The following is a 15,358-nucleotide window of genomic DNA, read 5'->3' on the forward strand; positions in this document are numbered from 1 at the left end:
TTGGATCTTAAATTTGAATTTTAAAATACCTACGAATTATTTTACTGCCTGGTTTTGACTATTTACGCAAAACGCTATGAATTTTCTGATGTTGATTTAATAATATTGGACAACAAAATGAAGTTAAAATCTGTGTATCACGTCGGAATGGAATATTTATATTTAAAATTAACTAGATTAACACTTTTGCTTACAATTTAAAAAATATTATGAAATGTGACCTAACTTCATATTCCGGGATACTAATATCAGTATTTAATTCTAAGGCAAATCATTATCCGTCTGATATAAAAACATTTATTTCGATACATATACATTTATAAAAATTACAAATCACGTAATACTTTACTTTATAAAAGTGAAACAATAAATTTGTATGGCCTAGCTTCATCCTGATAAACGACCGAAACAATAAAATTCAAAAAGTCATCAACAAATCTGGGATTATTGAATAAAAATTGTGTATTTTAGTATTTATGAAAAATTTGGAGATATTTTTAATATTTTCTAACATATAGAGAATACTTTTTATTCATGATTATTTTCGTTCGTCTTCGCGGACCCCCTAGGATTTTGCTACGGACCACTAGGGGTCCGCGGACCCCCTTTTGGGAACCGTTGGTATAAACAAATGTTTCTAAACAACTGTGTTTTTATACGCTTGCAGCATACAATAAGTTATTTGTTGTACAACCAGTGATGCCAGGAGATTTTTTTCAGAAATCCCTACGCTTGTGAGAAAAAATCCCTTTTTTCCCTACACGCACTTTTTATTTTCCCTACATTTTTCCCTACACTACTTTTTTCCAAGTTTATCTTAAAAAATACAAAAATAACATAAAAAACTAAAATATTAGCTCCGTTTTATAATATACATATATATGTATTTTTTTAATTTTAGGAATAAAATTTCTAGAATTTAAATTTTAAATTTTTTTTTTCAATTTTACATCATACAAATCTTCCAACCCTGACTCTTCAGTTAAGATTAAAAAACCAAGACAATTGAAAGATTTATGGCAGTAACACGATTCGATGTTAAAAATTTATTTTATGTGCCCCCAACAAAATAATTTTCATAAAATAATTATTTTAAATAAGGTTTACTTTTGCGTTTACTTTTTGCGGTTTACTTTTATAAATTTTCAGAACATTAAATCTATATGAAAGATTTTAGTATGTCGCATGTTTTGTAGACCTCAGTTCAAGAAACCCGAATTTTGGATTATGCCAGTCTTGTAGAGATATGTAGGTACATATATTGTAGAAATTACAAGCTGAATTTTTACTAACGATACACTTAAAACTGATTTCATTTTTAATTTTAAAGTTTAATACATGAAAGGGTATATTTTTAGTTGTTAAAAACTATGAAATTGAAAAATCCCTACAATTTGACAATAGTAAGAAATCTTTCCCTTTTTCCCTACACGTGAAAATTTTGAAAAAAATCCCTACAAAAAGGGAAAAATCCCTACACTTGGCATCACTGTGTACAACCATCATTATCTATTTTATTTTTTGGCAAAAGTATAGCAAAACAAGTCTGTTACTCTTATTCTCTTTGTACTCACTCACACAACCTATGTTTGAGAAAATAACAATATCAACTTGTACCAGAACTACTCAACTACTCATCAATACGCACTCACAGTAGTAGACACTACAAAACTTGTGCAAACAGTTGTAACTGTGCACGTCTTTAGTATTTACTCCCAAAAGTAGGAATTTTGTCTCTTTTTCATCCACATACCCCTTCTTGTCCCTTCTTATCCAAGTCTTGGAAAAGAATATAGTATATCACACCATACACCTTTATATCTAACTATGTTTCACATTTAGTGTAATTTAAAACATTATGCACACGCTACAGGTCGCAATTTGCAAGATAATTTGATGAATTTGGCACATACTCTTCCAAGGACGAATCCTATTGAAAATGGTTAAAATCGGACCATTATTTCGCATAGCCCCCATACATTCTTTATTTGTTTTTGAATTGTTTGAAAATATGCTTTTATTGAGTCTCTTTACGCAGCAAATACAGATTTCCCTTTTTTACTCCCATCCTTAGGGGAAACCCTAAGAATGGGAGTTCTAAATATATGAACATATGTCTGAGACTATCAAAATCATAGTTTATAATATTTTGGCTTTAGAATAGAAAAAATCGCTCTTAAACCACAAAAGTACTAATTTTGTCAGATTTTCGCAATTTGGCCCCTTCCCTCACTGTGGAAAAATTAAAAAAAAAAAACTAAATTTACAACGGAAGTGCACTAGAAAGATAAAAAGGATAGTTCGTTAACTATCAATAGTACTAATTTTGCCCGTTTTTCACCCATTTTACCCCCTTTTTGCTCCTAACCCCCCCCCCCCTTAGTCCAAGTTCTGAAAAAAATATATAGCCTATAACACTCTCCAAGTATAGATCTAATCATGTTCCAAATTTGAAGAACATCGGTCCAGCCGCTTAGGCGTGATTGACGAACAAACAAACAAACGAACAGACTTACAAAGAGATTTATAATATATATTAGGATTACTTAATAATATATTCTTATTAGTATATATATACACAGTAATATATCATAAGAAAGCAAACTTATACAGATCTGAAGTTGTAATTGATACGATGGGTACATATAGGCATGCCAGACGAACTGTGAGCAGTGCTCGTAATTTTATTTCGTTTCTAATGCTGCGTCATGTACCAATTCGATGGCATCATTCAGCCCCGCTGTGGAAAAATTAAAAAAAAAACTAAATTTACAACGGAAGTGCACTACAAAGATAAAAAGGATGGTTCGTTAATGGATTTTTTTATTTTACTGGATATTTTTTCTACAGTAAAATATATAAAACATATTCACAAGATATGGTTGTGTAAACAAACAAAGCAAAAATTCTAGAGAATTTGACAATTTAAAAGAAAAACAAGTTAGAGTGCTATATTCGGCTATGCCGAATCTTAAATACCCTCCACCAGCAAGCAACTTTTTTTTAAAACCCATTGAACTATCTAATTTTTAGATAAATTGACAAAAAAAATTTGTTTCCGTAGTGAGGGTACTAACATTTATGTATGCATATGTGGAAATAATTTTGGATTAGGTTCAGAAAAATTTATATTAATAGGCCAGTTCGAACAAATTTTAATAGAAAGATTTACATATACACAGAACATACTCATGTCGAATTTTATCTGGATATAATCCTAATATCGTAATATATATTATAAATCTCTTTATAAGTCTGTTCGTTTGTTTGTTTGCTCGTCAATCACGCCTAAGCGGCTGGACCGATTTTCTTCAAATTTGGAACATGGTTAGATCTATATGTACTTGGAGAGTGTTATAGGCTATATATTTTTTTCAGAACTTGGACTAGGAGGGGGCAAAAAGGGGGTAAAATGGGTGAAAAACGGGCAAAATGAGTACTATTGATAGTAAATACTGATTTTGTCTATCCTTAAGCAAAATCATTTTCGATTAAACTACTTAATTTGTTAGATATATAAACTAATAAATTGCCGTTGCGAAAATTGGATCGGAAGGGGACAAAAAAATAGGCCAAATTGCGAAAATCTGACAAAATTAGTACTTTTGTGCTTTAAGAATGATTCTTTCTATTCTAAAGCCAAAATATTATAAACTATGATTTTGATAGTCTCAGACATATGTATGTTTATATACTTAGAACTCCCACCCTTAGGGGAAAAAGCCGGTAAAATAGGGAAATCTGTATTTGCTGCGTAAAGGGACTCATTAAATGCATATTTTCAGACAATTCAAACTACTGCAGTGAATAAATCAACCAAATAAATAAACAAGTAAACATTTATAGTTGATCATGGCTGACGATATGATGCCCTACACCAGTGATTAAGTTACAAATGTTGATTTTTTTTAATAATAAAACATTTAAATTAATTTTTACTTTATTTCAGAAATATTTTAACAATTTATTGACATATTGGATTTTCTGAAAGAAGGTTATATAGGGGTAGGTGGTTTATATGGGTCTGTCCCTATAAATTTTGGTAAAGGGATTAACGTCTACATTAAAGTTATTTATGTAGAATATCGCCGTAATATTAGTGTTTACAAGTGAATTTGAACCATCAAGTACTTTGAAGGGGATATTATATGGGGGATGTGAACAAATGAGGACCGATCATTGCGAAAATCAGCAGTGTCATTAAAACTTATAAAAAACTTAGTTTTGCAGATTTTTGGTGTGATACAAGAACATTTAACATATTTATGAGCTCAAAAGCCATATTCGGGGGTGCGATTGTATGGGGGCTATGCGAAATAATGGTACGATTTTAACCATTTTCAATAAGATTCGTCCTTGGAAGAGTATGTGCCAAATTCATCAAATTATCTTGCAAATTGCGACCTGTAGCGTGTGCATAATGTTTTTAATTACACTAAATTTGAAACATAGTTAGATATATAGGTGTATGGTGTGATATACTATATTCTTTTCCAAAACTTGGATAAGAAGGGACAAGAATGGGTATGTGGATGAAAAAAGACAAAATTCCTACTTCTGGGAGTAAATACTAATTATTGTCTATATACTGAAAAAAATCCATGCCTAATATACACGAAATTGTACGAAATATTTTAGTATAATGCAAAATAAAAAAAAAATAATTTACATAAATTGAAAACAGTGAATTTTTAATAAATATGGTAAAATTTACGAAATATTAATTTATGCAAACATTTTTGTTAGTTTTAAAATTTTTTTCTAATATTAGTTAAAAATTATTCTCCACACGAATTTTTAATTTTTTTTTTTTTATGAAAATAGTGCGTCTATTATATATACCTTTTCTTAAATTTTATAAAAATGTTGTAGTTTTATCTAATGGTAATATACTTTATATTATCATTAGATAATATAAAGATACATATATGTTTAATTTCGCTAAAATTTATGAAAAAATATTACGAAAGGTTTTCGCACTTTCGTAAAAATAGAAAAGGGTTTTATTAAGTAATATTTCGTATTATACTGGAAATTTTTGTAAATATTACGAAAATATAAGTTACGAAATTTTTTTTCGTAAAGTTGAGCATGGATTATTTTCAGTGTGCTCAAGCAAAAACATTTCTGATTAAGCTTTCTGAAATATGTATTATGTAGCAAAGTTCCGTTTCGAAATAGGAGAAAAGGCGAAAAAACAGGAAAAATTTGTACTTCTATGTTTTAGTCTGATTTTTTTCGTTCTTAAGTAAAAATATTTTAGACAATGAGTTTTTAGTTTCAGAGATAGGTGTATTCGAAAGTCCACCCCTAGAGGGAAAAACATATAAAAGAAATTCAAACTAAATGTGCAAACACTGCTTATTATGCGTTCCTTTGCTACATTTTTTGTAGTTTTATGAAATTTGAGAAATATATATTTTTTATTAATATTTTTCCGTAATCGGTCAAAATATGTGTTTTTGAAAAATGTTTTTGCAAATCATCATTAAAGAGGGAGAGGATCCCCTCTGACGTGATTTTCTTAATAAATGTTCTACAACATCGATTTGTGAAATGATACAAAATATATTAAACAAAATACATAAATTTGAATAATTCAATGGAGAAAGAGGTTATGGGTAGTATTTTTGGTACTATGTTGGTATCTTTTATAAATATTGTTCAAAGATCACAAAAAAATTGCTAGGAGTTTCTTTATAAGGAGATCTTCAGCATTTTTTGAAACATGAATAAGTTAGGGAAAAATAGCACTTTATGCTTAAGTCAAGAATTATTCTTTCTCCTAAGTTAAATATGTATATTATAGTTTTACCTAACTAGATATTATTAGAATTATAATTTTGGAATCTTTTAGCTTTGTAAATTGAAAAAAAATTGTGAAGTAATCTCTTAGTGAGGAATAACATGAGTAAACTTTTTTCATTTCGTAAATGCTATGTTATGTTATTTAAGTCAACGAAATTTTTATATTTCTAAATGTTGAAAAATTTCAGAAATTGTTCTATGGACATAAAGCACATTTTTAAGTTTACTCTAACGGGAGAATACTTAAGTATAATGTTATGAAACCACTTAAAACGCCGGGTACAAAAATCTAGTCATTTAATAATGAATTAATTGGTATTAAGTGATTTTCAGAAGTAAAATGCCGTATAACGATTTATATGTACAAATTACACATTTATGTCGAATTTTACCCCGATAACTTTGATTGTCAATGTGCATTTAAATAATTTTCGGAAATGGTCGTTATATGGGAGTTGTGACCAATTATGCACCGATCAGGAAAAAGTTTCGTATAATGATTTATATATAAAAAAAAAAAAAACAAAAAATCAAGTGGAATTTTACTCTAATAGATTTATTAATTAATGAAACATCTGCGTTTAGGTGGACTTTATATAGGAGCTATGATCAATTACGGCCATCTCCTGAATAATTTCGTAGAGTGATTCATATTTAGACAAAACAAAAAGATAGCTTTATTTGATAATGAAATATGTGCGTTAAAGTGATTTTCGGAAGTGGGCCTTATATGGGAGATATGACCAATAATAAACCGATCCGGGAAAAAAGTGGTAGAATGATTTATATGTACACAAAACATATTCAAGTCGAATTTTATATCTATAGCTTTAGAATTCAATGAAATATATGCGTTTGAGTGATTTTCGGAAGTGGACCTTATATGGGAGCTATGACCACTTATGGGCCCATCCTGAAAATGTTTCGTAGAGTGATTCATATTTAGGCAAAACATATAAAGGCCCAACTATAATGTGAATAAGCAAGCTTATGTTAATGACAAAATCGAACGAAAATTCTCTCAAGTGCTTAAGAAAATCCAAGGAAACTTTTAGGTGGCTATAATGTACTTACAGTGGCGAGCAAAACTGGATACACGTTTAGCCAATAAGACTTAAAAACGCAATAAAACCCATAAAATAAAGGAAAAATAATTAAGTTTTCAATTTAAAATATTCAGTAAAACAATATAAAAAGAAAACAAAATTAAATTCATGATAATTAAATATTAATCTAAAGATTAAAATATATTGATAAATAAAATCGAAGTATCCAGTTTTCCACGTTTTAAAAAATTTTGATTTTTAATATTTTGTGCAAAGTCCTTTTGCTTTTATGACACTTTTTATACGTTCAGGCGTACTTTCGACCAAGGTCTCAATGGTCCGGTGCGGAATACTAGACCACTCCGTTTGTACTCTCGACCAAAGTTCTTTAAGATTTCTTGGTGCATTATCAAATTGCGCAAGACGTTTTTTTAACAAAGCCCATAAATTTTCAATTGGATTGATTTCCGGGCATTGAGTTGGCCATTGCATCGTTTGAAAATTCTGCACTGAAAGCCATTTTTTTACGATTTTTGCCGTATGCTTCGGATCCCCATCCTGTTGGAGTATAACCTCTGACTCTGTATATGAACACAAAATCTGGAATATTGGATTGAAAATGCTCAAATAATCCTCCTTTTTCATTATAGCATATAATTTTACTAAAGAACCGAGATTCTAACAAGTGAAACAAGCCAACAACATCAGACTACCACCCATGTTTCACCGTTTCTTTTACTTTGTGCTTTATTAAGCTTTCATAAGGGCGGTGCCAGTAATATTCCTTGCCATCAGACTGAAAACGATTAGTCTTCGTTTCGGACCATATAACACTTTTCCAGTCATCAACTCTCCAATTTTTGTGCTTCTTGCAAAATTTAAGACGATCCTTCACATTTTTTTCTGCCAATTCACTTAAGAGCTTATTTATGGCGACAGGAGCCTGTTTTTGGTGATTTTACCTGTTTGGATGTCAATAAACGCTCCATAGTTCTGGCATCTCTTTGGCAAATTCCTAACTTCTTGGTAATTTGACGAGCAGAGTGATTATTTTTTGTCATTTCGACAATTTGGTTTTCTAATAAACTTGATATTTTTGTCATTTAAACTTGAAAATTTAAATCTTTGCAAAAAATTAAGAATTTGACACGAAAGTGGTAACTGTTTGTTTTGATGCTTTCTTCAAAGGTAAATCAAGTAGCAGTACTCAAATTCATTGTTATTTTTAAATATATTTGTGTTGGTAGATTTATTAAATTTAAACGTGCAAAAATGGATACATTGACTTTTTTAATAAAATTGGCTAAAACTTGAGATAAAGTTTCAATATTCGCGAATTTTCTATTATTTTATTTTCTTATTCTTCTATTGCTTATTTTAAAACAAATATCTAATTTTTTTAATACTTTCTGGATTTTATTGGGGTTTTAACATAAACTTGATTGATATGTATCCAGTTTTGCTCGCCACTGTACGTGCATTCAAAACATTTTAGCTCCATTTGCACATTTATGTGCCACACGTAATAAAAAAAATAATTTTCTTGACAATTTTCTTTTTTTTATACCCTCCACCACCATCAGTGGTGATAGAGGGTATATATAACTTTGTCATTCCGTGTGTAACACCAAGAAATATTCATCTGAGACCCAACAAAGTATATATATTCTGGGTCCTTATCAAATTCTGAGTCGATTTAGCTATGTCGTCTGTCTGCCTAAAACACGCTCATGTTAAAACTAAGCAAAGGAAGTAAACCAAATTCACCGAAACTATTCATTGTTATCCTAAGCAGTTTGGTATTGAAAATGAGCAAAATCGGTTCACACCGGGATTTAAAACAACTTCGAAAAAATAAGCATTTTTTACACATTCTTATGTAATTTTCTCGAAAACTATGCAAGATAAATTCATGAAAATCACCATACATAAGTTTCTACACGAGAGATTTATCCGTGCTGAAAATTGCTAGAATCGATCCACAATGTCGATATCTTCACAAAATAAATAAATAAAATAAATAAATTCATGAAAATCACCATACATAAGTTTCTACACGAGAGATTTATCCGTGCTGAAAATTGCTAGAATCGATCCACAATGTCGATATCTTCACAAAATTTTACAAATTAAAATCTTATGTCAATAGAATTCATTCAGAGAAAAAATTTTCTGGATCGGTCCATAATTGGACATAGCACCCATACAAGGTCCCCTCCCGAAAATCACTTAAACGCACATAATTCATTACTAAATTAAGATATCCATATAGAATTTGGTACAAGTATTGCTCTCATATACAGAAATGAAATGAAATGAAATTTTTTCCGAAATGAAATTTTTTCCGATCGGTCCATAATTGGTCATAGCTCCCATACAAGGTCCCCTCCCGAAAATCACTTAAACGCGCATAACTCATTACTTAATTAAGACATCCATATAAAATTTGGTACAAGTATTGCTTATCTGTACGGAAATATTACTGAGAAATTTTTTTCCGATCGGTCCATAATTGGTCATAGCTTCCATACAAGGTTCCCTCCCGAAAATCACTTAAACGCACATAACTCATTACCAAATATTGATATCCATACATTTAGCAAAAATATTGCTCTTATATAAACACAGAAAACAGATTGGTTCGAAATCAGTTACAACAATCTTATATTTGTTAACCTAATCAATATTTTGTTGCAATTATAAAAAATTTCGCAATACAATAGAATTTCTATATTTATAACAAATAAATTATGACAGTGATGGATTTACTATTCTAACAAAAGTTTATTTAGTTAACATAATCAATGTAATCTTTTAAAATGTTATTATAAAATATTGACATAGATAACCGAATTTTAAAACTATGATTTGGTTTTCGCCATCCTTAATTTAATAAATACAATAGAAAAATTCGGTAGAGACAATTCAAAATTATTGTCGGAGCTCATCACTGAATTTTCGGTTAGTTTTTTTTTTTGACATTTTTAATAATATTTAAATATATTTAAAGAAAAATTTGAAGACAATCATCAAAAGTTAAATAAACAAAAGGAAATCGCTCAAAATATAGTTCAAAATTGCGAAAAATGGAATACAGCTCCACACTTGTTTTTGCATTTCCAATTAGCAAATATTTCTGAAAGGACTACCGTTCACACAAGTCTGTAAATAAACTTTCTAAATCCCTCGAAACGGTAAGATACTACAATCCATTCATTCCTAAACAAGCCTGTAACTTTTAATATTTTTCTTATGGAAATATTCCGCAATTTCAATATCAGTCCGAGGATTTGCAAATGCATTTCCTATGATGAAATTTTTTATATAACAAACAGTACAGCATATTCCACATATGTATGTAATAGAGGTGCTTCAAGTCAGGAATTATTCATATTTTGAACTGATTTCCCACTACATATTACGTTTGCATTTGTAATGTATCGTTTTTAAAGTATACTTTTTGGTGTTAAATAAAATAAATTTAAAAAGAAAATAAAATTTTAAATTTTATTTGAACAAAATAACATGTTTCAATATCAGTCCGAGGATTTGCAAATGCATTTCCTATGAAGGTATGTATTTATGTAAATACTGCTGAAATTTTTTATGTAACAAACAGTACAGCATATTCCACATATGTATGTAATAGAGGTGCTTCAAGTCAGGAATTATTCATATTTTGAACTGATTACGTATTCCTTGGTCACAGGTAGACAAAATATGTCACTAAAACCGAACAAGTCGGTTTTAGTGACATTTCTCAAAAAAAACCAATATAGAGCGTTTTGAGACGATAAAAGATATAAATTTTTTTTGTCGGCCACGCCTACTTTCGAGTGGGCGGGGCTCCAAAGTTTAATACATTTTTGTGTATATCTCGAAAACTGTTTTGTTTTGTAAAAATTTATACATCAAATTAAAAGTATTGAAAATACCTTTCCAATGATATATGGGTACTATGGGTATTTCCCGGAAAATATATATTTTGACCCGACTTTTTTTTTCATCTAAAAGAAATCGGAAAATTGTCTATATAATTCTATTATAAATTTCTATATATTAATGAATTAAGCTTTTATTTTAGGTATAAACCATTTCTGTATCTAATCAAATGAAAGAGATATTTGATTTCAAAAACCATTTATAAATGCCAAACTTATTATATGTTTAGTAAGTTTAAGACAGGGTTGGACATTTAAAAAATATTTTTTGTTTACACGGCTTTCTTTGCTTAATAAAGATTTTCTGAATAGCCGGCCTACGGCCGGGCGCAAGGATTTTCTCCTCTATGATATGTCCAACACCGGCTTCGCTTAATAAAGATTTCCTGAATAGCATGCCTACGGTCGGGCGCAAGGATTTTCTCCTCTATGGTATGTCCAACACCAGCTTCGCTTAATAAAGATTTCCTAATCTCCTCTATGGTATGTCCAACACCGGCTTCGCTTAATAAAGATTTTCTGAATAGCCGGCCTACGGCCGGGCGCAAGGATTTTCTCCTCTATGATATGTCCAACACCGGCTTCGCTTAATAAAGATTTCCTGAATAGCAGGCCTACGGTCGGGCGCAAGGATTTTCTCCTCTATGGTATGTCCAACACCGGCTTCGCTTAATAATGATTTCCTAATCTCCTCTATGGTATGTCCAACACCGGCTTCGCTTAAAAAAAATTTCCTAAATAGCCGGCCTACGGCCGGGCGCAAGGATTTTCTCCTCTATGGTATGTCCAACACCGGCTTCGCTTAATAAAGATTTTCTGAATAGCCGGCCTACGCCGGGCGCAAGGATTTTCTCCTCTGTGATATGTCCAACACCGGCTTCGCTTAATAAAGATTTCCTAAATAGCCAGCCTACGGCCGGGCGCAAGGATTTTCTCCTCTATGGTATGTCTAGCACCGGCTTCGCTTAATAAAGATTTCCTAAATAGCCAGCCTACGGCCGGGCGCAAGGATTTTCTCCTCTATGGTATGTCTAACACCGGCTTCGCTTAATAAAGATTAGTATACATACGTTTTTTTTCTTAATAGCAAAATCATAATTAAATTATTAATATCTCAGGAACTATAATACTTACAAAAACATATTATACCTTAATAAAAAGCTCAATATCTTGGCTTTTAAACAATCTAATTTATATACTTACCTATAAAGGCATTTTTTCCCGATTTTTTAGATAAACCTCAAAAATATCGGGTCAAAAATTATGTTTCCCAAAATTGACCTATAATGGTTCCTTTTTTGTATATCATGTTACATATCATTGGAATACCTTTGATTTGATATATATATCGGTCCAAACAAATGTATATTTTTCGATATATAGCCCTAAATATTTTGAACTTTAGAGGCCCGCCCACCCTAAAGTAGGCGTGGCCGACAAAAAATTTTTACGTCATTTCACTCACAAAGGAAGTCTCTATTAGTGGTGAAATTTTCGACGTGATTTGAAAAATGTCACTAAAACCGACTTAAGCCTTAGAAATAGATCTAAAAGGCTAGAAGACTAAAATTTATACATCCATATAAACATTATGAAAATGAATGGACGAACCATTAATAATGGTCGTGATACCTTTCATACAAAGTGAAAAATGTGTATAATGACAGTGTTTTTTCCCATGAAATATAAATATGAAAGGAGATTTTTATTTATATTGCTTTTAAGGTAGCAAAGCACACTGGGTATAGCTACTACATAGTTTATATTTCAGTTATATAATACTAGCTATACCCAGTGTGCTTCGCTACCCTCATCGTAATGGAATAAAATAAATATCATTATTGTAAATGTATATATATCTGCAATATCAAAAATTCCCCTTTTAGAGAACTCTTTAAGTTTGATTTTATGATTCTAGTCTCAATATTACAGAAAATTAAAAAAAACAGTTGAAGAACGAAAAAGTGCCTTTTTATATATTTTCATTAAATCAGGATGACGCATGTTTAATTTTCAACCAGAAACCAAAAAAATCGCATAAAGATTTTTATACAATCAGGAAGCTACATGTCCAATTTTATGTTTAGGTTCAATATTATAGAAAATTCGAAAAGTATTAGTAAAAGAACAAAAAAGTACCAGAGTATTCTTTTTCAATTTTCGTTCAATTGGGATATTGCGTGTTTAATTTTATGTTTATATATTCAATATTTTAGAGAGCTCTAAAAGTACCAGTACCAGTGAAGTACGAAAAAGTACCAAAAAACCTATTTTATTTAATTTCATGTTCCTAAGTTCAATATTATAGAAAATTCAAAAAGTACCAGAAAATATTCCAGTTTAAATTTTCATTCACTCTAGTCCCTGATTGCTTTTATAGATTCTAATTAACTCCGGGCTCCACATGCTTAATTTCATGTTTCTAGGATCAATATTATAAAAAACACAAAAAGTACATTTGAAGAACGAAAAAATACCAAAAAGTGCCCTTTTATAGGTTCTCACTTAATGCAGGCTCTAAACGCTTAAGTTCATGTTTCTAGGTTCAATATTATAGAAAATTCAAAATGTACCTTTTAAAGAACGAAAAAGTACCAAAAAGTCCCCTTTTATAGGTCCTCACTTAATCCGGGCTCTACATGCTTAATTTCACGTTTCTAGGTTCAATATTATACAAAAATCCAAAAAGTACCTTTTGAAGAACGAAAAAGTTCCAAAAAGTCCCCTTTTATATGTTCTCACTTAATCCAGGCTCTACATACTTAATTTCATGTTTCTAGGTTCAATATTATAAAAAATTCAAAAAGTACCTTTTGATGAACGAAAAGTCCCCTTTTATAGATTCTCATTTACTCCGGGCTCCACATGCTTAATTTCATGTTTCTAGGTTAAATTTTATAGAAAACTAAAAAAGTACCAGTCGAAGGACGAAAAAGTACCAAAAAGTCCCCTTTTATAGATTCTCATTTACTCCGGGCTCTACATGCTTAATTTCACGTTTCTAGGTTCCATATTATACAAAATCCAAAAAGTACCTTTTGAAGAACGAAAAAGTACCAATAGTCCCCTTTTATAGGTTCTCACTTAATCCATCCTCTACATACTTAATTTTATGTTTCTAGGTTCAATATTATAGGAAATTCAAAAAGTACCTTTTGAAGAACGAAAAAGCACCAAAAAGTCCCCTTTTATAGATTCTCATTTACTCCGGGCTCTACATGCTTAATTTCATTTTTCTATGTTAAATTTTATAAAAAACTCAAAAAGTACCTTTTGTAGAACGAAAAAGTACCAAAAAGTCCGCTTTTATAGATTCTCATTTACTACGGGCTCTACATGCTTAATTTCATTTTTCTAGGTTAAATTTTATAGAAAACTCAAAAAGTACCTTTTGTAGAACGAAAGAGTACCAAAAAGTCCGCTTTAATAGATTCTCATTTACTCCGGGCTCTACATGCTTAATTTCATGTTTCTAGGTTAAATTTTATAGAAAACTCAAAAAGTACCAGTCGAAGGACGAAAGAGTACCAAAAAGTCCCCTATTATAGATTCTCATTTACTCTGGGCTCTGCATGCTTAATTTCATGTTTCTAGGTTAAATTTTATAGAAAACTCAAAAAGTACCAGTCGAAGGACGAAAAAGTACCAAAAAGTCCCCTATTATAGATTCTCATTTACTCTGGGCTCTGCATGCTTAATTTCATGTTTCTAGGTTCAATTTTATAGAAAACTCAAAAAGTACCAGTCGAAGGACGAAAAAGTACCAAAAGGTCCCCTATTATAGATTCTCATTTACTCTGGGCTCTACATGCTTAAATTCATGTTTCTAGGTTAAATTTTATAGAAAACTCAAAAAGTACCAGTCGAAAGACGAAAAAGTTCCAAAAAGTCCCCTTTTATAGATTCTCATTTACTCCGGTCTCGACATGCTTAATTTTATGTTTCTAGGTTAAATTTTATAGAAAACTCAAAAAGTACCAGTCGAAAGACGAAAAAGTACCAAAAAGTCCCCTTTTATAGATTCTCATTAACTAAGGCCTCCGCATGCTTAATTTCATGTTTCTAGGTTAAATGTTATAGAAAACTCAAAAAGTACCAGTCGAAGGACGAAAAAGTACCAAAAAGTCCCCTTTTATAGATTCTCATTTACTCCGGTCTCGACATGCTTAATTTCATGTTTCTAGGTTAAATTTTATAGAAAACTCAAAAAGTACCAGTCGAAGGACGAAAAAGTACCAAAAAGTCCCCTTTTATAGATTCTCATTTACTCCGGCCTCTACATGTTTAATTTCATGTTTCTAGGTTCAATATTAAAGAAAATTCAAAAAGTACCTTTTGAAGAACGAAAAAGTACCAAAAAGTCCCATTTTATAGATTCTCATTTACTCCGAGCTCTACATGCTTAATTTCATGTTTCTAGGTTTAATTTTAAAGAAAACTCAAAAAAGTACCTGTGTAAAACGAAAAAGTAGCGAAAAGTCCCTTTATTATTAATTTCATGTTTCTATTTCAATATCATAGAAAACTCAAGAAGGACCAGTTGGAGAATGAAAAGTACCAAAA

At 30.6% G+C, this 15,358-nt stretch overlaps 1 protein-coding gene across 1 annotated transcript in view; it reads right to left on the reverse strand.

The window, feature by feature from the left end:
- The window catches only part of LOC119600063 (nephrin-like), a 279,877-nt gene that overhangs the window by 121,098 nt on the left and 143,421 nt on the right, over positions 1-15,358 (reverse strand). The gene's annotated exons all lie outside the window — the stretch shown is intronic.

Source organism: Lucilia sericata, unplaced genomic scaffold, assembly GCF_015586225.1.
Source record: "Lucilia sericata isolate MDLA Ls3-8-SP2 unplaced genomic scaffold, ASM1558622v1 Contig000103F_arrow, whole genome shotgun sequence".
NCBI lineage: Eukaryota > Metazoa > Arthropoda > Insecta > Diptera > Calliphoridae > Lucilia > Lucilia sericata.